Genomic DNA, 26,411 nt, shown 5'->3' with positions numbered 1-26,411 from the left:
TAATATATACATATATTTGATATATACATATATTTCATATATATCCAAACATGATATATTTATTTTATATATACATCTATTTATATGTATATTTATTGATGTTATTTATCCAAACATCATACATTTATTATATATATTTATATGTTTATATGTATATTTATTGATGTTATTTATCCAAACATCATACATTTATTTTATATATAAATATATTTATATGTATATTTATTGATGTTATTTATCCAAACATCATACATTTATTTTATATATACATATATTTAATATATACATATATTTGATATATACATATATTTGATATATACATATATTTCATATATATCCAAACATGATATATTTATTTTATATATACATCTATTTATATGTATATTTATTGATGTTATTTATCCAAACATCATACATTTATTATATATATTTATATGTTTATATGTATATTTATTGATGTTATTTATCCAAACATCATACATTTATTTTATATATAAATATATTTATATGTATATTTATTGATGTTATTTATCCAAACATCATACATTTATTTTATATATACATATATTTAATATATACATATATTTGATATATACATATATTTGATATATACATATATTTCATATATATCCAAACATCATACATTTATTTTATATATACATATATTTAATATATACATATATTTGATATATACATATATTTGATATATACATATATTTCATATATATCCAAACATGACACATTTATTTTATATATACATATATCTACATGTATATTTATTGATGTTATTTATCCAAACATGGTATATTTATTTTATATATATATCTATTTATATGTATATTTATTGATGTTATTTATCCAAACATGATACATTTATTATATATATTTATATGTATATTTATTGATGTTATTTATCCAAACATGATACATTTATTTTATATATAAATATATTTATATGTATATTTATTGATGTTATTTATCCAAACACGATACATTTATTTTATATATATTTATATATTTATATGCATATTTATTTGTGTTAGTTATCCAAACATGATACATGTATTTTTCATGCTCAGCAAGGTGGTACCTGCTGGTGATGCTCAGCTCTGCCCTGCCAGGAATCCCTGGCTTTGCTCTGAAAAATCTGATTTTCCTGCATGAGCAATACCCCCAAAGCAGACAGAAAATGTCTGAAGGAGCTGAACAAAAGGGTGAATCACAGTCAAGAGTAGGAGAATTCCACCAGCTCATCAAAGCAGGGGAAAGAAAAATGAGAGTAAGGCACCCAGCAATTAAAACCATGTGGCCTGTAAGGATGCAGCACATCCAAGAGTGGAGAACAAAGCTCCAACAAAAGATAAGAGCCTGGCAAAGGCATTGCTTCATCCCAGCTAAGGACAATCTATATCCCAGCTCGCAACTCAAACAGTTCTTCATTCTCTGACAGGGCCCCAAACCAGCTCTGGAATTGCCTCACGCAGATATTGAGGATGTTCTGCTCCAAAAAGTGAATTATTGGGGAAATGTGGGCAAAGAAGCACTCGGGCAGCTCTCCATCACAACATATTTCACTTTGCTGCTGCAGGTATTTATTCCTCACGTTCATCTGCAGCAGCTTCTGGACTCCAACTTCCAAAGGCTGCTGAACCCAAATTTCCCTCTGTTTGAAATAAAAGCTTTTCAAAGCATTTTATTTAAGAAAACAAAGATCCTTTGGTTCATTTTTACTGCACACCTGCAACTGAAAGGAAAAGGTGGATGGGAAAGGTTTGCAGGGAAATGAGACAACTGAATCCCAAAATTAAGGTGAAAATTAAACTCAGGATGTGAATGAAGAGGGATCCCAGGAGAGCAAAATGCTCAGCCTATGGCCAGTGGGGGAGGTCAAAATTCTTGACATTTTCTCAGGGAGCTCCTTCTTTGTGTGTTTTTTGAAGTTTCCTGACACTGATAGGTAAAATATCCCAATTTTCCATCCACATTTGCAGTCAGATATGAGGTAAAACAAAAAACCCTTGGCCTGTTTTCTCTTTCTGTCTCTCCCAAATTACACTTGGTGCAACCTGAACTTGCTTTTTAGATTTTGGTTTTTTTTTAATCTACAGAGCAACCCCCACCAGTGCTTTGATAAAACCCTCTTATCTCTTTTTTCTGCCCATCCTACAGTGTTCCCTTTTTTCCTACAATAAACAAACCCAACCCTTTCAGCTGTTTTTTAAGAGCCCTGATTTCTAAATCTGGCACGAGCTGCTTGCTCTGCTTTGCATTCCTCTGGCTAATACCAATGTAAACGACATTTATTTCTTATGATTTAATAAATAAGCATCAAAATTTATTTTAAAATAAATAAATAAATATTTAAATATTTTTAATATTATTTTATAGTTTTGGGTTTTTTTTAATTATAGGGGTAGTTTCAGTATTGCAAAACTCCTCCTGCCTTTGATCTCACCAAAAGCAAAGACGCACCAAGAAAATCTGGGATATTTTTAAAGAATGAAGAGATTTCAATGGAAGGAGAATCCCAGAATGGTTGGAAGGACCTTAAAGCTCATCCAGGTGTCCCATGGGCACCTTCCACTACCTGGCCTTGGACACTTCCAGGGATGAGGAATCCACAACTTCTTTAGGAATTCTGTGCCAGGGCCTCGCCACCCTCACAGGGAAGAAGAGATTGACATAAATTTCCACCAAGGAATTTTAGGAGCTCTTGTGTCAGCTCTCCCTAATCAGGGACAGCTCTCAAAAAAGGGATTCTAAATGAGTTGTGACCATCAGGGATCCTGTGGGAATGCTGCATGCATCAGTTCAGATGGAATCAGACAGAATTCCACATTTCCTCTGAAGAAAAAACTCCTGGTAAGAATGAAAATGTGTCTAAAATCCTTATTTTGATCCAACAAATATTGCACAGTGACTCACTAAGATGCCCAACACTGTTGTAGATGTAACTTCATTTAAAAATAAAACCACACACATTCCTTCAACTGGGCCACTTCAGATTAGGGATCTCTTCAGCCTTTTCTGGAGGGATTTAAAAAAGCTTTGGAGAAATCTTAAAGCTATGGAATTAGCCTGGTATTTATAGCTCCGTTTCCAAGCGTGTTCTCTGAGCTTCCTAGGACGTTCTTTTTCCCATCTGCTGGTTGTTGACATGGTGTAACCTTGTGTTTTGATCAGGAAAATCCAGAAGAATGAGAGCATTTGATTTGATGTTGTGCTGGAGAGGTCTGGCTCCACCTCAGGCAGCTCCACTTGGCTCCTCCACCAGCACCCAGGGCAGGAATGGTGCTGCAGATTTTCCAACAGAGAACTGGAGTTCTATCGTTTGAGTATGTCAAAATACCTTACTCCCAATTATGACTAATGCTCCATCTGAATCACAGCAGCACAAAATGGTGGTTTATCCCCATTAAAATGCTGTGCCTCACATGCTGGCTGGATACAACCTCTTAAATTGAGGTCAGGAAAGGTTTTTTTTTGTTCTCTTATCTAAAAGTCCATGTTTGGGTGCACTGTCTGCCTTCCACCAAGGCATGAACTGCTGAGCTGTCTACTTTTCTACTTCAGCACCATAAAATGTTGAAGATGGCTGATCTTCTGTTTGTTTTTTTTTTTTTTTAATGCTGCCTCAAATATTTTGTCCTGGAATTTCGCTGCCACAGTGCAGAGCTACCAAAAAACCAAAAATTCCAAAGCTTCCTTAGAATACTCACCTACATTGCTTCTCATGACCTTGCTTCAAGTTATCCTGGAGATCTTTTAGGCTTTTCAGAATTGCTGCTGCACTTTGAGCTCTGCCCTAGACACTCCTGTGGTGCTCTCGATGATGGGCTGTGTCCATTGGGGCCAGCTCCTTGCCTCCCTCCACCCCTCATGTGAGGAGCTCCTGCACCCCACTTACATCTGCTGAGATAATCACAGGGCTCCAATTAAAACAATGAGCCAGAGGTTCTAATTCCGCTTGTCCTGATTGCTTTGTAAGCCCCTACACAATTGCTTTGTAGCATAAACAAAGCAAGGTTTGTTTCTAAGGAATGGCTTTGACTGGAACTGAAGATGCCTTTTGAGTTGAACTGATCCACACAAAAACTTCCAGCTAGAGACAAAAAGCTGAGTTTTGGAGCTGTGATGCTGCAAAAGGCCTTGGTGAGGTAGAAGCTTGTCTTAGGTTGGAGATGTGTATTCTATTTTTGTTAGAGGTGGGGCAGTTCTGTTCATGGGGCAGTTTTCTTTATCTCTTCCACAGCCAATCCTCCCTCCAGGAGATCTCTGCTGTTCACGGGCCATTAATTATTAATTATCTTCTGTTAATGATCCATTAATTATTAATTATCTTCTGTCCATGGCCAGTGAGTGTCCCTGCATGGCTGATCCAATTCCATCATCCCACTGGGAGATGCTGTGCCCAGGGGAGGAGCCAAGCATTCCTACCTGGATACAATCTGAGGTTTGGGACAGCACAAGTCACAAAGTGCACTGGCTATTAAACTAAATATAGCATTTCCCATGATTATTTAAATATCTTAACGAAGTTGAGAAGAAAAACCTGCCGTTTGGCTTCACTGATTTCACCAGTATCCCCAGTTTAACTGAGTTTTCAATTGAAAACCAAAAATTGAACAAAACAAAAATTGGAAAGTGAAACAATTGATCTTCCCAATTTCAGTGCAAATTAGGGCCCAGAATTTTGTAAAAATGGGCATTAAAGATTCTTGGTTGTCTCAAACTGCATTTGCCAACCTGGCAGAGCCTTTCAGGAATGGGTTTTTTCCACATGCAAACTACTTAAAATAAAAATGATTAACTCTGTAAAGTCCTTCCCCAACCAATATGACTTCATAAATGACACCCTATAAATTATGAAGATATTTTTAGATTTTCTTAAGCATTGGGGCACTAGAAAACATCAATGTTTAGGCTCTGTAGAGGGCTTACCTGTTTTTAATACCCTGTATTAAGAAGGAACATTCAGTCCACAGATATTATTGAATATAGAGATATTACTGAATGGAAGTATTTCAAAACACAACCATTTTATGCAGGTTATTCATATAATTATAATTTATCTTCACAGTAACAAAAACAGATAGAAAGATGGTATAGCCTACCATTAAAGAATTTGCATAAAAATGTATTTTAGATCATAATTCCACTATGGATGTAACATGCTTCATATAAAATTATACATTAATGTTTAAACACATTGAAAGGTATTGATCAGAGACATTTTTATGAAGAATTCCCCATGAGCACAGAATGCTAATCACAGCAAGCACTGTAAAACTCTAATTTACTGGAAACAATTCCAAGAGATGGATGAAAGAGCCCAAGAATAAAACCTAAAGTCATAGCAGGGCTTAAAAAATCTGGGTCACATGGCCAGTGCTAAGGGCTGGAGGAGCAGCAGGGAAAGGAGCTCGAGAAATCCACAGCAAGGCATCATGAGAATTCACTGACATGAATATTCTGATTTTGAACTTATCAAAATTAAATAGCAACAATAAATTAATGATAAAATGATCTGTACTGAGGGTATGGAAATGGACTTACACAGTGACTACAGAATTTGGGTTTTTTTTTTGATTCCATGCACATCACTAACAATAAACTTCCCAAAAAGTTGCAGGAATCCAGTGGTGGCTTTATTTCTGGGGGAGACACATCTGTTTTTTCAGAGCCTTTTGCTGTCTCCTTCCTTTGTGAGCTTCCTATTTACATAACAAATCTGTGCTACCAGATTAAAAAAATCCTGTCCCCATCTAATCTCTCCAGATACAAACAATATTCTTACAACTACAGTATTTGGAGGATCTAAAATTAAAGATACTTTTTTTGAGTAAACATAAAAAATACCAAAATCTGTTATTGTTGTAAGAGCAACAAACTGAACTTTTTAATTGTGTGCTGTCATAAATGAGTAAAAAAGAGGGTGGCAGTCAGCCAGTTGTCTTTTTACTTTAGCTGGGTTTTAAATGCATTTCTTCTAAATCAAACAACTTGATTATTGGCTGTTTCTTGTGTTATTTTTCTCATTTACTCTGTGGCATAACTGAAAACCTCTCCTCCCAACCAGTTAATTCCAAATTAGAGCCACGAGCTCCATGCTGGAAAATAACAGCAGCAGCTTTTGTTTAGGAGCATCAAGTTCTGCCTGATTTTCTTTACAGTGTTTGTTATTTTTTTGTTAAGGGAAAAAGTTACACAAAATTATATTTATTAATTGCATTGTCTTTCATTTCAGAGAAATCAGAGAACCCCAGACTGGTTTGGGTGGGAATGTGTGGGCATCAGAAAAACAGAAAATTCCAGAGACACTGAAGAGTTTGATCTACAACCTTAGATTGATGTAAAAATACAATACACAGACATGAAGCAGAAAAATAATAAACTTCTATTTCTATAGTTGTAAGAAAAAAATATACCTTAAGTGAGAAGCTATTGGTAAGATGGTGAAGGGTTTGTAATGTAGGGGTGTGGCTGTATAGACAATTATAGTAATTGTAATTGCAAAGTAAGCTAAGAGTTTAGGAGTTGTACGAGAAGTATAGATATGTGTATATATATATATATAATATATAATATATAATATATAATATATAATATATAATATATAATATATAATATATAATATATAATATACAATATATAATATATAATATATAATATATAACACATAACATAACATAACATAACATAACATAACATAACATAATATAATATAATATAATATAATATATACATATATATATGTTTATATATACACACATATATATATATGTGTACAAAAGTAACAAAACCCCATTATATGGAATATACATGGAACCCATTTTATTCCATTATATGGAATAAAAATATCCACAATGCAGTAAAAATAAGTACAAGTAATAAGTTAAAAAACCAAAATACACCATGTACCAACTGTTCATTGAACTAGAAAGTTATGAACTATTATATACATATATATATATATATAATAGTTAATATAAGTATATACTATAACTATAATAGTTATAATAGTTAATATAGGTAATTATATTAACTATTTATTAGTTAAATAATAACCTATATTAACTATATATTATATATACCTATATTAACTATTATATATATATATAATTCTATATATATGTATAATTATATATATATTATAACATATAATATATATCTATATTAACTATATATTAACTATATATATTATATAACCAACTCCTCTAAAATCCCACACCCTCTAAGACTACAATAACAACAGGAAGGGACAGAAATCCCATCCCACACCTTCCACTGCCCCAGGCTGCTCCAAGCCCTGTCCAGCCCAGCCTTGGACTCTCTGGGGAATGGGAATCCCCAACTTTAGAAAGAAAAGCAAAGATAGAACTCACCCACCTGAAATCAGGAAGACTGGTGGGTGTAATCCTTTAGGATTTGGTGCTTCTGGGAACTTTTGGGAAGAATTAGAGAAGTGCTGTTTCTTCAAGTCTTTGTGGTTTTTGCCCGTTTTGTTGTGATAAAGCCTCTTCTTCCTGCAATAAAATATATGTTGTGTTAAAGGGGGATTTGCAGAAAGGGAAATTGTTCCTAAATTCCCTCTGGAAGGATCTCTGACTTCACTGCCCAAACAGAACCAGAAGAATTCCCCACAGTCTGCGCAGGGTGCAGGTCTGGCTCTATCCTCCCCTGCTTTACACTTGTAGAGAATTTAGGGCTGTAAAAACAGAGCCCACACAGCTGGAGAATGGAGAAAAGGACTTTAAAAAGAGATTTTCTTGAGAAGATCCACCACAAATTTTCCAAGAACTAAAATAGCAAATAGACGCCCAGTTTTGTTTATTTATACACACATCCCTTTTTATATACACTCACACACATGGACATTTCTATAAATTAATATAACAACCCCCAAAGTAGTTTAGAGCCATTGAAAGTAGGTTACAGACTTGTAGACTTTTTTTCCCCCCAAATGCCTTGTAGATTTTTTCTCTAAACTAAACAGAATTCTGTGACTTGAAGGAGTGATGGCAAATCATGATGTTGGTCTATGCATGGCCTTGTATTTAATTTTATTCCTATAAGCAGCATAAAAAGTGGGGGAAAATACACTTTATATAGATGATTATGCTTGGAGTCAGCACAGGATTTTCAGGTTTTCCTAATTCAGACTCAAGTCAGATCTGGCTTAAATCAGGGCTCTGCTGTCTGCTCAGCACAAAGCCAGAAAACTCAGATTTTTCCTCAATTTTCCTGGAGTTTTAGGGAGTTCCTGAGGAGGGAATTCCTGAGGTGCAGTCCCTCACTCTGTCAGAGGGCACAACTCATGGCTGTGCTCCCTGAGTCCCTCCTGGATCAGGCCAGGATTTGTGTATTTCTCTGGATTAGCCTTAACCCAGATCCTGCCCTAATCCCCGTGGCTGCAGGAATGCTTGGGCTGGAGCAGCCAGGGGTGGCACATGGACAGCAAGGAGAAACTCCAAAAGGAAAGAGCAGCAGGCACTTGGGGAAATCCAGGATGTTTGCTCTTTTCATTTCTGAAAATCTCTTCTGCGTTCATGGGAACATCTCAGTGTATTTGTGATTAAAATCAAAATAATGTTTATTTATTTACAGCTTTTAAATTCTAAATTTTAACTGTTACAATGCCAAAGAGCAAGAGAAATGCCTAAAAAATCTGAATACCTGACTATTGTTGGCAACAATAATCCTGCTTCCATGCTGATTAGAATTCCCATCTATTATGTGAGTATTTGCTTGACATGGTATGTGGAGAAAACGAAGTTAAAGCAGAACAGATGGCAGAAGGAAAAGGAGAAGCAGCTATCCCACCTTCCAAGGCTACCTTTGCAGGAACATATGGCCTTTCCTGGGCTCGTGTATGACAACAAGTTGGCCAGATGAACAGAACATCAAAAATGAACTGTAACTGCCTAACAACGCCATGGACCACGTGAACAACAGGAGAGCTCAAAGAAACACCCAAAACCAGGCAGGTCTTGCTGAGAAGTTAATTCAGAATCAGCTGGAAGGCCAACAAACTATCACATTTCTCTGAATTCTGTGCTCCATTGTTATAAATATAACACACTGCTGTATTTCCTTTATGTATGTGATATATACATAAGGCTAAGGTACTGACATGTTTATTTTCCAAATGTGATATATAGATATAAGGAACGTTTTCCCGAGGTTTGGCAATGCTGTCATTTGAGTGGTTGTTGCTTTGAGCCCACAAGGTGTAAGAAGGGATATTATCTATTTTTTTGTGTCTCCAGTTACGGGTAAAAAATTTTAAAAAAGGAGTTTTAATTTGCAAGAGGAAAAAATCAGACGTCAGTTGAGTCAATATTTCAATCCTATAAATCCTGAGTAGCTGATACCTCTCCCTGCAGTTTGGACATTCTCCACACCTTGATGGAGTTTCTACTCAAGATTTAAACTTGTAAAGGCTGGAGAATAAAGGTCTCTCCAACAATCACACGTCCCCATTTATTCTGGTTTTCTCAAAACATCTAAGAATTAAATCTGATGAATAATTTACAAATTATTTTCATTCATCTGTATCACAGCACTTTGAAAACTTGATTTGTTTCCCTCAGCCCCTGTGCATACCTGGTGTACAAGCACAGCTGTTCTCTGGCTCACAATGGAAATGTAATCAACTTTTCTCCTTCACTGATCTTTAATTTAATATAGAGATAACCAAGAAACTGATGAGAACTGAGAAGATAAACAAAGAATTTGAGGTCTGTATAATGCCAATTTGTCTTTCCTCTTATTTCTCCTATGTTGCTAAAAGTACAAAACAATGAGTTGGTAAAAAATCGGTTGTTACTACTCCATATTACAAATAATTGATTTTTTTAACCACAGAGTGTTTGGGTTGGAAGGGAACTGAAATCCCATCCAGCCCCATCCCCTTCCCCAGGGCCACCTTCCATGGGTCAGGGTGCTCAGGTTCTCTCTTTAGGAGTTTCTACCTCAGCCTTATCATAGGAAATAGAAATATCCACCAAAAAGTGAAGATGTTTGGTAAAACAACCCAAACAGGGGAAACAGTTGTCACATTTGTCTCCAGCCCAGTGTCCACTCTTTCCTCCTGCTGCTCCTGTCACACACTGCTGGTGGTGACACCTTGTCCAGGCTGCCCTGGAGCAGGGGCTGGGCAGAGCCCCAGAATAAAGCAGGGATTCACTCACAGCATCTCCTCCATGGATCCACCTTGGGCAGCACCAGAGCCCAGCCAGGGCTGCACCCAAGATGAACCAAAATGGCCCCAAAATGCACGAGCGCTGCCGGGGTCTGTCCCTGGGATCAGCTCTGCTCCATTTGCACCTTGCAGTTCATTGTCCCATTGCAGCTTTAGCCCCTGCAGTCCCACCCTGCTTGTTTTTCTCTCTGCAGCCCACGGGGTTTGTGCTCCTGGGCTGAGATTTGGCTCATTTGTCCTTGGTGCCCAGCTGGAGCAGGAATTGTTTTGTCTCCCTGCTCTGTGCACAGAGCTCAGCATCCCTTAAACATTATCCCTTTTACACTAAAGCAGCTCAGAACCTGAAAAATAGAAAAGCCAAACCTGAGGCATCAAGGGAACACTTCCTCCACAGGAAAAGTGAACTCAACCCACCAAAATATCTTAATTTCTATCTCCTACCTCAGAGTATTTCATATAAATTCATTTGTGTTGACCCCAAGATCAGAACTTTCCCCATTTCTCCACAAGGTACACAACTCCACCAGTGTGGTGTGTTCACAGGGGTACCAGGATGAGGGGAGAGATGAGAATGTTGATTCCATGTTTCAGAAGGCTGATTTATTATTTCATTATATATATTATATTAAAACTATACTGAAAGAATAGAAAAAAGGATTTCTTCAGAAGGCTTGCAAGGAATAGAAAGGAATGGAATGATAATAAAATCTTGTGACTCTCAGAGTCCGAGCCAGCTGACTGTGATTGGCCATTAATCAGAAACAACCACATGAGCCCAATCCCAGATGCACCTGTTGCATCCCACAGCAGCAGATAACCATTGCTTGCATTTTGTTCCTGAGGCCTCCCAGCTTCTCAGGAGAAAAGATCCTAGCAAAAGGATTTTCATAAAATGTGTCTGTGACACACCAAGACCTGGATGAACACACCCACAGCAGGAGGAGAAGAAAAGGATACCTGGACTTCCAGAACTCCAAACTCATTAGGAGAGAAGAAATTTCATGCAGCAAGCACACCAACAGTTTATATTTTTGCCTCATGACACTTTATCATCAGATAATAAAGTGTCTTCTTTTCGACATGACATTATGCCATTGTTTAAAATTAAATCCTCCCCAAAGAAAATAACATAAACTTCTCTAAACTCTGTTACTTTTTACTTCAAAATTCTTGGCACAAATCTCCATAACTGGCAAATTTTCATTATTTTAAACTCTCCTGCAGGGCAGATGCTGCCATGGGAGGGAGAAGAGACTCTGCTCTGGATTCAGGCTCCAACTGAAATTATCCTGAAGCTGGAAAGGCTGAGAAAATTCACAATGAATTTTCACAATGAATGAATTCCATCCCAATTCCATCCCTGCCTGCTCTGTCCTTGTCACTCCACTCCCTCCAAAGTGATGCTGCTAATTAGCACAACTAATTGCCCAATGCATTGATAACAGTATCAGGAAATTATCTGAATAATCCCCAGGCCCAGGGCTCCTACAGCAGAATTCAGTTTCTGGAATTCTGATTCTATTCTCGCTCAGGTTAATGGATGGTTCCCCTGTGAGTTTGATTTAATTCACACTGGATCACTCCTGAGTCTATATTTATATGAAAATGCCCTACTATTTCAATCTATTTGATAATTTTAAAAATATCTCTCTTATTTATTCAGAAATAGAGCTCAAAATTCGATCAAAATTTAGCCCAGGATTGAAAGAGTTTTCAGAAAGCTTTGAGAGATTTTATGAAGTCTGGTTTTAAGGTATGGAACTAAACAACCAAATATTCCTCTGATTTTTAGAAATATGCATAACAACAGCACTAAGGTCAAAGAGAAACATTAAATATTATTAATGAGAAATGTACTAAATGTCACTGGGGAAAAGCACAGTAAAAACAAGGATTTAAAGGTGTCAGTATTTGACAGCAAATCAACAACAGGAATAACTAAATTCCAGTTTTTTAAAGGTAAATTGAAGGATTTTCACATCTGCAGAGCACACAGAGGAAAAGGATCTGAGAACAAGACTTTCAGAAGCCAACAGACAACTTGGTTAAACCTAAATTTGCTTTTTTATTTCATTATTTTATATGAAGTTTTCTCTATGACCAAAAAATACCCCCTTCAAGCTAAAGGAACTTCTAATATACAAGAAGTGAAACAATTTTAAATGCCTTGCTTAAGTTAGCTTAAGAATTAAATAATATTAATTTAATAATTAAAATATTAGGTTAATAACTATAATAACAATAATAATTAAATTGTAAGTGCAATAACATTACAGCTTTACCATTTTGTATGGCTCTAAGAACAGGGAACTGCAAAATGTCAATTTAATGACTGAATTTTTCCTCCTTCACAGAAACCACAATTAAAGTGTCCCAGTTCCTTCATTCTCAGCCTGTTTTTTGCACTCTCTGGCTTCAGGTGTAATAAAAAATGAAGTTTCTGACCCCTGAAGCTTTTGTTTCCTCTCCTGTACCTGCAAACTTCTCTAATTCAAAGGCCTGGCAGGAAGGGGTTAAGGGGAGCTTCCAGATGAGAGACTCCATCTCACAAGGAGAGGCTGAGACAGAGAGAAAAACTTGAAATTCCTCCAGAACTGATGTTCAGTTTTATTTTTTCTTTTTGTTGGAGTTGGGATTAAATGTGTGAGATTGTATCTTTTGTTTGGATGTAGATGTTTATTAGTTTTTATTTATATTACAGTTTTATAAACTGTGAGTTCTAGAGTATTTTATGTTGACAAACTAAAAAATGGAGTTGTATTTTTTATAAGACTTTTTAAGGATAAATAATTTAATTAAGGAATTATACTTAAAATATTTTTATTTTAGCTTAATAATTATTAATTGTGGTTTGTAATGTGGATTTTATTATTTAATAATATAATATTATTTAAACCTATGAAGAAGGTGAAGAAGAAGGATTAGTTTTTGGTTTACAACTTTTATTTTGTTTTATATATATTACTATATTTTGACACTTTAAATTTTATGTTTTCTATTATGTGATATTACATATTTCTATTTAAATGACATACTTATAATTTTAGTTTCACTATTGAATTTTGGAAGTTTTTTAATGGCTTTAGGATAAACGTGGTGTTGGACATGCCAGGTTCAGGTAGTTGGATGTGATTTGCCAGGACCCTGAGGGGCAGGAATGCCAGGTTGGCACTGGGAATGTCACCCAAGTATTGGGATCTGTACTGGGAGCAGTTTTCCACAGCAGAAAACAGAAATACAACATCTGGACATGGCTTCACCCTGGAACTTCTTCCTCACCCTACAACCCCTGTGAGCTGCTGCTCCTCCAATCAGCCTCTCACATATTTCAGTATTTTTGGGCTCTGTTTTTTGAGTAGATCCAAACCAAGCCCAATGTAAAGGATCTGAATGATCCCATCAGCTTGAAAAAGTTCAAGGCTGAAAGTAATTCCCTACACAAAGAACCTGGTGGGATTTTAGAAGCACCTTTCAAGGGACGGCAGTGCTGGGCCAGGGGAGAAAACTTCAATCTGCTTTGTTGGAATGTGTGAATGTGCAAAAGCGGCCACCAAACACAAACAAAACTGGGACCTAACATAACCTCAAACTGGAATTCTACTTTTGCCCCCTCTTTGGATAAATGTGATCAGCAAGTGTGAGGAGCAGGACCTTCATTTGAGCAACCAAAGTCTCAGGGAATGCCAGCAAAATGTGGTTTTGAGCATAAAGACAAAATGAAGCCATTCTGCAAATGGCACCAGAGCACAGAAAATGCCTATTTATCTCCTGCTCAGTTGCAGAGAACAGATGGAAACATTTCCTTTGGACAACAAGAATAATTCCTTGATAATTCAGTATTTCTCCTTAATATCAAGATAGCCTGAAAACCAGAAAGAGCATCTTTAATTTTCCATGAAGTGAGATCTGTGCACCTGTTGGGGCTCTTTTAACATCATTAACGATCAGATTTTACATCAGGTGAGTTTCCTGCTGCATGGCACCATCCAAAGCTTTTAGCAGCCTCATAATATATAATATATAATATATAATATATAATATATAATATATAATATATAATATATAATATATAATATATAATATATAATATATAATATATAATATAATGTATAATGTATAATATATAATATATAATATATAATATATATAACATAAATATATAATATATTATATATTACATAAAATGTATAATATATAATAGAGTTTTTTGGGGTTTTTTTGTTTTTTTTTTCTTGATATTTTTTGCATTAGCATCTTCAAATAACAGTGCCCAGGTCCTTGCAGGTAACAGTTAACTGCTACTAGTGGAAGGACTGAATTAGTAAATCTCAAGTAAGATTACAACGAGCCAACACAAGGCAGATACAGGCTCCTAGATGATTTATTTTCTGAACTATAATCATGTCCTCTGCTAAACCATCAGAATTATGAATCTGCTTGTGCAGGCAGATGCTCATTTTGCATACTAGGGCTTCACTACAAAGAGGTGTAAACTTACTCAGTGTAAGAATTTATGCTAAAACACACATGAAAATGTTTTGGATGGACACACCAGATAATTTGGCTTTTAGTGCTGCAGGTCAGCCCAACTGAGCACATGATGGTGAACACGGGGGGGTACAAAATTTGTTCCTCAGCACCTTCAAGTATTTTAGGCAGCAGATAAAAATGAGCAGCTTACACCAAGGTTTTTCCCTAACAGACTTTTGGTCTGTTTGTCCAAAGAAACATTAAATACAGAAAATATGAATTCACCTGCAATAACACTGTCCTCTCACATTCTCCAAATTATCATCAAGGGCTATCATCATACCTATTTACCAAAATATTTACATCAGTGGTGTTCCCCACTCAATGTAACCACATCACTTTGTGGCACAATTAATGTGACAGCACAAACATCCCTTCTGCTTCATTAATTGAATTAATTGCCTTGCTCCAAACCCCAAACCCACAACAAGCTCTAAATTTGTTGCAACCACACCATGAATGGCAGCCTGGGCTTTGCAAAAAAAGTCTCAAAGCCTGGCACAGGGTGCCCAGAGCAGCTGAGGCTGCCCCTGTGCTGGAACCCTGGCTCCTGATGAGAATTTCAGATTTCTGTGCTGGGAATTTCAGCCTTTCTGTGCTGGGAATTCCAGACTTTCTGTGCTGGGAATTTCAGAGTTTCTGTGCTGGGAATTTCAGATTTTCTGTGCTGGGAATTTCAGATTTTCTGTGCTGGCAGGCACTGACCCCCAGGAGAACACTGCACTGACCTGAGGCTGTGGAGAAGCTTCCAGAATGGAATGATGGAACTGGGATTGTGGGTGTGGGGTTTGGATAGAAGTGTGTGATAGCACAGGGTGGGAAACTCAGAGTTTAAGGGTTTAGAATATAGCAATGTATATAGAGCAAGGTGGAGGGTTTGGGGTGGAGGCTGGTCCTTGTTCTTCACCTTCTTCTTTCTAGATTTAGGTGGTTTTGTGTAATTGGATAAAAATGTCCACATCACAACATATGAGTAGTTAGTTATTAAGTAAAAATAATTTAGGTGTAATTTCTTAACTAAACAGTTTATCCTTACAAGTCCTTCTAGAGATACAGCTCCATTTTTACTCTGTTAGAGTGAAGTGCTGCAGAACTCTCACTCTGAGAGACAATAATGTAAATAAGAACTAATAAACACCTGAGTCCCAACAAAAAATATCATCTCACCATTTAATGTCAACCCTAACTAAAAAGAAACAAAAGAATCACCATTAGTGGTGTGAAGGTTCCCTGGCTCCCTGGCAGTGCCCAAGGCCAGGCTGGAAGGGGCTGGGAGCAGCCTGGGATAGTGAAAAGTGTCCCTGACAGAACTGGGATGGATTGGGATGAGCTTTAAGATCCCCCCAACCCAAACCATCCTGTGATTCCACAAATTTCTGTACAATTCTGTGCAATTTCTGCACCTCTGGATAAATTCCGCCACTAAGTTTGATAAAAATCCATTTTTGTAGCTCATTTTCCAGCTGCTCTTTCTGAATACAGAAGACATTAAACCAATGAAGAGGAACAGAATCTTGTTTTAACATTTACTTTCAAATTTTTGTGAGATCAGCACCAGGAGATGACTTGGGAAGGGTCATGGATGTAACCAGGGGTGTGGATCATCCTGAGGAGCACATCCAACACACCTGCAATGATTTTCTCTGCCCAAAACGATTGCACACACACAGGCAGGGACCTGAGAGAGGATTTTGGAGAAGCTGAGCCAAACTGAAAACTCTCTTCACACAGAATTGAAAATGGTTTTTAAAATTTCCCACTCTTCAAGAGTAACACTGTAAAAAACTTCATCCATGAAGCTTTTTGGAACTACAGCAAGATAATTTAACACGTTGTGCTGCTCTCAAGTTGAGGTCACACATTCTGCCATCATGTTGTGCATGAATTTTGATTTCCCTCAGCAGTATGGTATTTGTCATTCATGGAACCATCTCAGGTTAAGGCAAATGGTGAAATGTTGCATCAGGTTGTATTTTAATAACTGGAATTGAGAATTTCAGGTATTTTGTGCTGTTGCAAAGGCACCATATGTACATTTACATGCAGTGACTGTTGTATCCAAGGAAAAGGCACTCAGTGATTTACAGCCACAGCACTCAAGCACAATTATCAGCTTTGAAACCCATCAATTTGATTTTTTTTTTCCCCCTTTCTTTCTTGCTTTTAGCTGGCACTAGCACAAGGAGTTCTGGCATAGACTGTTTTCAGTTTGTACACATTTCAAACCAGCGCTGATTTCCTGGGACAGAGGATTCAGAATTGCCACGTTCCCTTTAACTGAGCAGGATTTGCAATAGTAAAAGATTTAAAGATTTCTTGTACTTTTAACTGTTGGGCTTCCAGCACTCAAAGCAAGGCTCATTTTCTCTTTCCATTAAAAAGTGACTTTTTCTTTCTCAAACCACTGGAAAACCTAAAAGGGCCAATGTGTCTTCTTTCCTCTTTTTAAATTTAATAAAGTGCAAGGGATACAACTTGACTCTAGGCTTAGTTTTTGTTCTTTGGAAGGGACACAAAGGAACAAGCATCCCGTTTATTTTTGGTGTAACATCAACACAATTTAACACATTCTTCTATTTTTTAGGCAAAAAGTCATATTACTGCTCAGGTGCATTCCCAGAGACGCCAGAGAACTTTCTGGAATGTGAATTGTGACGTTATCAGCTACTAAACTTCTTTCTGGAAGTGTTCTTTGGCACACTGCAAATCCAAATCTTTAACCACCTAATGAGTGATTCCCTCAGGGATGACTCCTCCTGGAAAATCACCCGCTGGGAGCCTGGGCACCTTCCCTGAGCGGGTGGGGAAGGGCTGGGATGGCATTCCCAGAGCAGCTGGCGCTGCCCCTGGATCCCTGGCAGTGCCCAGGGCCAGGCTGGAGCACCCTGGGACAGTGGGAGGTGTCCCTGCCTGTGGATTGGGATGATTTAATGTCCTTTCCATCCCAACCCATGCCACGATCTCATGACAATGTGGGATGTGAAGCTTTGGGATTCCCTGCCCACCCCCTGCCAGCGGCCATGGTGAAAGCTCAGGTTGGTGTCCTGCCCCCAAATATCCACAGAGAACTTCCCATGAAGGGAAACCTCCTGGGGAGCCACCAGGGACCAGCACAGCTCAGGGTGACCCCAAGGGAGGTCAGGGACACGAGGAAAGCTCTGCTCCCAAACCCCAAATCCCTCAAGCTGTTTTGGGACTGCTTCTGGTGAAACAACAACAGCTGAGGAAACAGTTTGGTTCCTGCAAAGCCAAAGCCTTCAGTCCTGTACCCCTGTCAGAATCCATCCTGAGGTACCACATTGACACCTATTGAAAGCTGTTTAAAAATTAAATCACCCTAATTAGGCAGCCAGCAGGCCCTCCCACTCTTTATTAGAACGGGTGGGGCTGCTGGCTGCCTAATTAGGGTGATTTAATTTTCAGATGCAGAGGTTGGTGATCTCCAGGGCCTGGGTGCTTTTTCCTTTTGACCTTTCCTAAGCACCCAAGCCCTCGAGATCACCAACCTCTGCATTTAAACCACACCAAGACCACACCTTTGAGTGAAAAGGAAATAAAATCCAAGTTTTTCTGATGTTCAAATAGTGCCTTGAAGGTGTCAGAGGTTTTCAGCTATTTCAGTGCATTTTCTTTAGAAGCACAGATCAGGTTTTGGGTTTATTGTATGATTTACTTTCTAGTCTTGAAGGAGCTTTCAGAAATATTCTGTTTTCTTCCACTGTCAGGCCTTGAGCTGCTGTGGGCAAGAACAAACTCCAGATCCATTTGGACAAATCCAGATGTGCCAGAGGTTGTGTCACCACTCTCTTGTTGGCCAAACCCTGAATTTGATAATTTATTCAACTTAAATCATCAAGCTGCAGATACTACATCCACATCCACTGATAGAAGAATTCCTGCTTATTTCCTCTAGACCTTCACAAGAAAACCTCATCAGAAACACCTTCAATATTTCTTAAAAATCTTATTTTTTTTTACCTTTTATTGGAGCCATGGAATTATGGAAATGAACAGCAGGGATGGCTTCTGCATTGAGTGTTTCTAGATGAGCTCGAGGACAGGTAAGAAGAAATTTAATTGGTTGGGAATCTGTGTCCTAGAGCTCATCTTGCAAAAACTGATGCAGAGTTACCTAAATGTCTGAAAAGCAGAAGGGTCAGGTATTGGGATGAGAGGCCCTTCCAGAATGCAGGAAATTCTGAAATTCAGGGATGGAGCACTGAAATTCAGGGATGGAACACTGAAATTCAGGAATAGAATTCAAATTCAGGGATGGAAGAGAGAGATTCAGGGATGGAACACTGAAATTCAGGGATGGAAGAGACAAATTCAGTAATTTCAGAGCTGTGTTTGTGATTCTGTGATTTGGGCATGCTACTGAAATGCTTTTTCAGCTCTGCCATCAAGAGTCAAGACTCCAGGATTCAGCAATTCCAGATGGGCAATCCTCAATCTGTGTCTGCTTTAAAATCACCTTTATATCATCTTTAAATCACATTTGGTTAACTGCTAGAACAGTTCAAACTGCACAGTTCAATCCTAAATTCGTATTTTATAAATTCCTTTTTCCACCTAAACAAATAATTTGCCATTGTGTCAGTCCAGCAGATCTTTTGTATGTTGTGGTTTGGGGCTTTTTTCCTCCCTTTTGAAAATTGTTTTTAAAATTTCCCACTCCTGAAGAGTAACACTCTAAAAAACTTAATCCATGCAGCTTTTTGGAACTACAGCAAGAATATTCCCCATTATTGTAGGTATTCCATGAGCTTGAATCTAAGCTAGAATTACTGCCAGAGGCACAGCCCTGCTACTCCAACAAGAAGGAAGAGTCTGTAATCCCTGCAAGCTCTCCTTGCCCCCCTTCCCTTTCCTTCATCCCACTTTTCAAGTTCCCTTCCCAGGCTGAGGGGCTAAACTGCTTTCAGCTCCTTACATCCTCCTGGATTTGGGGATTGATCACAGAGGGGGAACCAGACCCTTCTTTCCTTCCAGCCTGCAGTGTAATCCCCCTGACCTGAACCCAAAAATCACTTATGGCTTTAGCTCTTCCTCCAGAATTTCTGCACAGCGGGAGAGCACGGACAGCGCTGGAATTCTGTCACTGGAGTGCAGGCTCTGAATTCACAGCAATGCCGTTTATCTCCCTCACTGTTTGGTGTGGAACTATTGATTTGGGACAGCACAAGCCTTACTTAAAAAATGTTTCAGCCTCTGAAAAAAATCTCTGTTTAAAACCTACCACAAGGTGTGTGTCAGTAATTTAGGGGATAAAAACCAAGGCACATCAGGAGTGCAGCTACAAAAGTAGCACTTTATAAATCAAATTTATGCCACAGAGCCAGAGCAGGAGGACACTGGGCTGTGCTCCTCAGCTCCCTGGTTGGGTGATCATTTCCACACAAATGCCTTGCACAAACTTTTCCCAACTGGATTTGTTTTTTCTTTCTGCAAGAAGTGCAGGAAAAGGCTGAAGCACAAGCACACCAGAGGGAGGGGCACAAGGAATAATAAACTGAAACAACAAGAAGCAAAAATAGTTAGGCAGGATTTAGTATGAATAAACCACAGAAAATACCTCAGTCCAGATCCCAGAATGATTAAAGTTGGAAAAGTTTCTAAGATCATCCAGATGAGAGCCAGAAGAGGAGGAATTTCATATAAAAACCATTTTGTTGCTGTTATGGGTAATTAATATGGAAACAGTTTTGTGGGTGCTGTGCTGAGCTCAGTGTCAGTCCCAGGTCTGAAACAAGATCAGGGAGCTGTGAGCAGGGCCTGTGAAAGGTGATAGCCTGGGAGCTGCAGGAGGCTGGGCACAGTCACTGGGCTGCTTCTGAAATTCAGACAGTCCCACAGGGGGTGGGCTTGGAAACTCATCCAGTGCCACCCCTGCCATGGGCAGGGACATTTCCACTGTCCCAGGGTGATCCAAGCCCTGTCCAGCCTGGCCTTGGGCACTGCCAGGGATCCTGCACAGCCCAGCCAGGAATTCCCAGTTCCCAATGTCCCATCCATCCCTGCCCTCTGGCACTGGGAGCCATTCCCTGGCTCCTGTCCCTCCATCCCTTGTCCCCAGTCCCTCTCAGCTCTCCTGGAGCCCCTTTAGGAACTGGAGAGTCACCCCAAAGCCCTTCCTTACTCTCCCCTGGATGCCTAGAGAAGCAAAAGGAAAATGAAATCCTGCAGGGAACAGATCCAGAGATGCCAAACACAACCACACCAGCCATACCCAGTGAGGGCTCCACTCCCATCTTCACTCCAGGAAAGGTTTCTCAAAAACTATTCCTGGTTTGAAGGATTTTCTCATGGATGAGCCACACTCCCCTCTTCACTAAAGTACTTGAATATTGATGCCTCAAGTTTGGCTTTTATATTTTTCAGGTTCTGTGCTGCTTTAGTGTAAAAGGGATAATGTTTAAGGGTGCTGAGCTCTGTGCACAGAGCAGGGAGACAAAACAATTCCTGCTGCAGCTGGGCACCAAGGACAAATGAGCCAAATCTCAGGTTTGTGCTCCCAAGAGCACAAACAGCTGTGGAAGAGGTTTTCCAGCAGCTTCTGTGAGCCACAGAGAAGTCTGACAAGAGGATCCATTTTTACCCCTGAAAGAATTTTCTGCCAAGGTTTTTGACATAGAAACCAAGAAAGGAAGAAGGATCAATAAGAGAAACCTGCAGCTGCCTATTCCAATGAGCACTTTGTTTGTTTCTTGTGACCAATGAGTAAACTTAGGAGATTTGTAAGAATATATAAAAAAGCACACATAAAAATATATACAATAAAATATTTAGTTTGAAGCCTTCTGAAAATGGAGTGTGTTGCTTTGTGCCGTCTCTGTCTCAACTACAACAAACCCCGTGGGCTGGAGAGAGAAAAACAAGCAGGGTGGGACTGCAGGGGCTAAAGCTGCAATGGGACAATGAACTGCAAGGTGCAAATGGAGCAGAGCTGATCCCAGGGACAGACCCCGGCAGCGCTCGTGCATTTTGGGGCCATTTTGGTTCATCTTGGGTGCAGCCCTGGCTGGGCTCTGGTGCTGCCCAAGGGGGATCCATGGAGGAGATGCTGTGAGTGAATCCCTGCTTTATTCTGGGACTCTGCCCAGCCCCTGTTTTAGGGCAGCCTCGAGGTATCACTATGACTTTGGGAATCAAACCTGGCTCCCAGTCTGTTTTTCCAGGGATCAGGTTTGTGATTCCCATCTCCTGCTCCGGGCTCATCAGCCTGTCCTTATCCCTGTCCCTGCAGCTGCAGCCAGGCTGGTCCTTCAGAATTATAAACCATCTTTAAGGGGAATTTTAGCTCCACATTCCTGCAGCCCAAATCAAAACTATTCATGGAGAATGTGCAATTTTGTATTTTAAATATGTTTAGATGGGACCATCATGATAATCTGAGGGCATTTGCCCTCCTGCAGAAACATCTGTGTCAAAGCAGGGACTTGTCCCCTTCTCTGGTCTATTTTTAAAAGCTTGAAATGTATTTTAGATTTTAGATCATCAAGGAAATGCAATTTAAGACGAATCAGAAAAATCAGTTTTATGTATGGACTAGGTCATAATTATAATTTCCACTGAAAAGGCATCAGAAAAAAAGCCTTTTAAGTACTAAGAAAAAACAACTGAATTAAAGAAAAAGATTTGGTAGGAACCCCCAGAATTTATACCCTGGTGCTCAGGAAGGTGCCTGGCTCACCTTTAAACCCTCCCAATCCTTTCCAAGAGAAGACTCTGTAAAAGAATTGGATTTTACAGGATTGCAGGGCTGCAGAACAGGGCTACCCACATGATTTCCTGACATGGAAAAATCAGCCAAATATTGATAATTTGACTTTATTGGTTTTAGGCAGCATGATTAGTAGTTTTTAATCACCTGAATCAGGGATTTGCTAACTTGCTTCACTGGAAGATAAAAGTTTTGTGGTTTCCAGTGAGTTTTGAAGTGCCCTTCACAGGAACAAAGCTCCTTCTCTCCCACCAGCCGTTCCCAAGAACTATTTTCCAAGGATCACAGGCAAGTGAGTAATAAACATTAACCTGATGAAGGCATGTGCATACCAGAGGCAGTTTACTCAGCTTTCTGCACTTTGGGTGGCATTAAAAGGCAGAAAGGTGTAGAGAAGCCCAGCTGAAGGCTGTGTGTGCTGGGGATCCATTGAATTCTGTACCCTGAGAACACAACATCAGCTGCAGGCTGCTCCATGAGAACTCCATGGAGCACAAAGAGGATCCTCCAGTCAGAACACCCACGTGTCAGACTATTCCTGAGTGCCATTGTGCCTCCTGTCACCTGCTCATTTGCCTGCAGGATCTGTCCTCTGCAAATGTCACTCGCTGCCACTCAAATGCTCAAATTGCGCTGCAGATAAAAAGAAAACTTAAGGGGGAAAAAAATAATAAATATATATATATATAGGTCTGAACCAGCATAAATGTCTGCACTGGCAAAGGTATAAAACTTCCAAATAAAAATTAGCAGCATTAAAAAATGGTGTTGGAATTAGCTTGAGGAGGTTAAATATACATTATAATACCTGTAATATTTATGATTTTCTTTTTATTGAGGGGGCACCTGTGGCCAGGTTTTGCTGTTCCCTCATTGGGACAGGAATGAACCAAGAATTCACTCCTGGAGCTGCTTCCTGATGAACTTTTTATTATCAAATCACATAGAGATTCACCAGTGAACTCCCATTTATGTGGCACAGAAACAAGAGCATTTTGTTTTCCAAAATCTAAACAACAAGCACCTCAAATAGATTGGAAAATTCACTGGATCTGTGTCCTGAACAGCTTTAGTTCCTGGATTAAATCAAAAAAGAGAAGATATTTTAACTTTTGATGAGTTTTTCAGCAGAAACTTGAGTTCATCTTCCCCTGCCCTAAATTCTGGGCCATTCTGAGAGTGGGGGGAGCTGTTTTGCTCTCACTCTCAGAATGGCACCAATAATCTGAGGGTGGATTTGGGTTGGTTAAGGTTGGACTCTGGGACCTTATAGGTCTTTTCCAACCCTGATTCTGAGATGAAACCTCCAAGAAATGTGAGGAACCCTTTGAAGGGATCCAAGCTCAGCTTGGGAGGCTGAGCCAAAGCCAACTGTGGCAACTACTGCCCCACCTTGGTGAGAATCTTCCCCTCTCAGGAATATTTTTCAGGAATGTGGTAAAAAATCAAAATAACCCTTTTTGTGTGCAGCTCTGGAGGATCACCACGGGTCTGGAGAGGAAGAGAGGCTCCTTTCTTCAGGAACTTGCTGTGTTTGATTTTAAAAGCATCCCTGGTTTTCATTTTCAAGCATTTCCCTGGACTGGGATCCTTCTAGGAAAAGGCCAGTTGAGAATCTCAGAAATGATGATGCCTTCCTAAAGCATTTCCATACATTTTTCACCATGATTGTGGCTCTCCAAGGATGTGGATTGGTAGAAAGGGGAAAAGAAAACAAAACTGAAACACCAAATGAAAAAAAGAATCCCTTCACAACCTTTCAGGCCATCTTCATGTAAAAAAAAATCAACTTTTTTTAGGTTTTCATTAACAGCTACATTTTAAATTTGCTGCCCTTGAGTTTCTTTTTGGTTTGGTTTTTTTTTTTTTTTTTTTTAATTTTTTCAGAAGGAATTATTAAAACAAAAATCAATGATCTGAGTTTGGTTTGGTGGTTCAACAGAAAAGAATGATTTGGTTTATCTTAAGTACTACACTATACATTCTTCTTCTAAATATTATTTACAATAATAAATAATGACAGGATCTCCTATCTATTATTTTAAACCAGCAGCCCTTTCAGCAAAAAGATGTGACTTTAACTTCACAGAAATTTCTTGTGATATTTCAGGAAAACCTAAGGATGGAGATGTAACTTTTTCTACTACCACAGACTGAAATAATCCAAACCCTCAACATTTTCTGGAGACATCCCAAAAACCTCAACACTTTCTGGAGGTATTTATGTTCCTGGGGTTGTAGGAAGCCAATCTTTAGCTTTGCTAAGAACAATTAACTATTAAAAAAATTAACTGTAACAATTTTGCTGTTTTGTTATGAATTTTAAAGAGAGAGGCACTGCAGGACTACAAAGTTTTGCATTACTTAAACATTTAACTTTGAAATTACAACCAAATCTCTGAGCTTGATTAATTTGGTTACAATAAAAGGAGTGTTGGGAACATTTCCTTTTGTTCAGGGTGCCTGCTGCTCCAATTTTTCAAAATGAAAAGCCTTTGTAGTTGGTTTTATTTACAATATCTGTGTAAGGAAAAATTCAAAATGCCAGACCATAATTCAGTTTCAGAAGGAGCAGCTGGAAGAGAAATGGGGATCATGGAAAACAAACTTCTTGCAAAAACTTGGCAGAAGTGGTACAAAAATTTCTGCTCAGGCAGAGGACAACTTATCAAATCTATTCCATTTCAAATGTACTTTGAAAATTTGGCTCTAAAAGGCTCCTAAAAGTTGTGATATTAAAGAGCAACATTAGCAAAACGTCTTTTTATTTTAACCCAAATCCTTAAAATAATTTCAGTAGAAAAAACATTCAAATGAAGTAGGTCTCCTTTTATTAAATTTAAGAATAAAATTAAGAATAAAAAAAGAAGGTAGAACTCGTTTATACCTCGCTTTAGAGAGAGCACCTTGGGATTTCACAAACCTCCAAGCCTTTCATATGGAAAGAAGAGAGAGCGAGACAGAAAATTGATTGTTCTCAGAAAAACATCAGGCCTGCAGAAGAGGGAAGTGGGCTCCTGCTTTCAATGCCAATCCAGGAGAAACGGGCTGAGCAGAGCAGTGTGGGAGCAAGGCTGGCTCAGACAAGCCAAGGCCAAAGCCAGAGCAGGACAGGGTGGGAGCAGAAGCTGCCCTGAGCAGGGGCAGCACAGCCAGTGTGGGATCTCAGCACCTCAGGATGGAGGTGCAGAGTGACCGAGACCACCCTTGGGGGGCTCGGGAGTCCTGGAATGTTGCCAGGAGTGTCTGGTGGCTGGACTTTGATCCGACACAGGAGACGACACCTGTATGAGGATGGGAGGATTTCACTGGGTGAATGGTGAAGGGATAAGTTAGTTAAAGTGTAAAACACAGGGTTTAGGATTTCTGTACAGGGGGGTCTAAAGAAGTAAGATGGAGGAATTGGGGCGTGTCCTGTCCTTCTTCTTCTTCTTGGCCTCCATCTTCTGTGGTGATGGTGGCACTTTGGGATTGGTTATTATTAGAAGTGCACTGGTCAATAAGGGTAGAAGGTATTGGGGAAAATTGATAAATATTGTACACGTAACTTTGAGTATAAAGATAGGTGACCGCCCCAGGGGCTCGCAGTGTGCTCATGGCTGACTTGCTGTGCAGACCTCTGTCGGGCCGAGAGAAAATCTTTTAGATAAACAATTAATAAACACCGAGACCGAGAAAAGATCTGAAGCCTCTTCTCGTCCTTTGAAGCGCGGGCTGTCCAAGGCCACCCCTGGGCCTTTCCAGGCCGCCTAAACAGCCGAGAAAGCGACAGGGCAGGGCTCTGCAGGGGGATGGATTCTGCAGCTGCCTCAGCAACGGCCCAGACACAGTGAGGTTTGGAGCTGGGGAGGGCACAGGGCACTGCAGGGTCTGTCACTTAGAGCACAGCACCAGTTCCTCCCAAATCCAGCTGGGATTTGCCATGTTGGAAAAGATGGACACATGCAAACCCTG

General features: G+C 39.2%; 1 protein-coding gene across 1 annotated transcript in view; it reads right to left on the bottom strand.

The window, feature by feature from the left end:
* Nucleotides 1–26,411, bottom strand: part of MBD5 (methyl-CpG binding domain protein 5) — a 129,007-nt gene that overhangs the window by 48,936 nt on the left and 53,660 nt on the right. Inside the window, exon 3 of the mRNA XM_058809810.1 lies at nt 7,390–7,526. The gene's annotated coding sequence lies outside the window, so the exon portion shown is untranslated. The remainder of the gene's footprint in view (nt 1–7,389; nt 7,527–26,411) is intronic.

Source organism: Ammospiza caudacuta, chromosome 8, assembly GCF_027887145.1.
Source record: "Ammospiza caudacuta isolate bAmmCau1 chromosome 8, bAmmCau1.pri, whole genome shotgun sequence".
In the NCBI taxonomy this organism is placed as follows: Eukaryota; Metazoa; Chordata; class Aves; order Passeriformes; family Passerellidae; genus Ammospiza; species Ammospiza caudacuta.
This window is presented reverse-complemented; position numbering and strand designations above follow the sequence as displayed.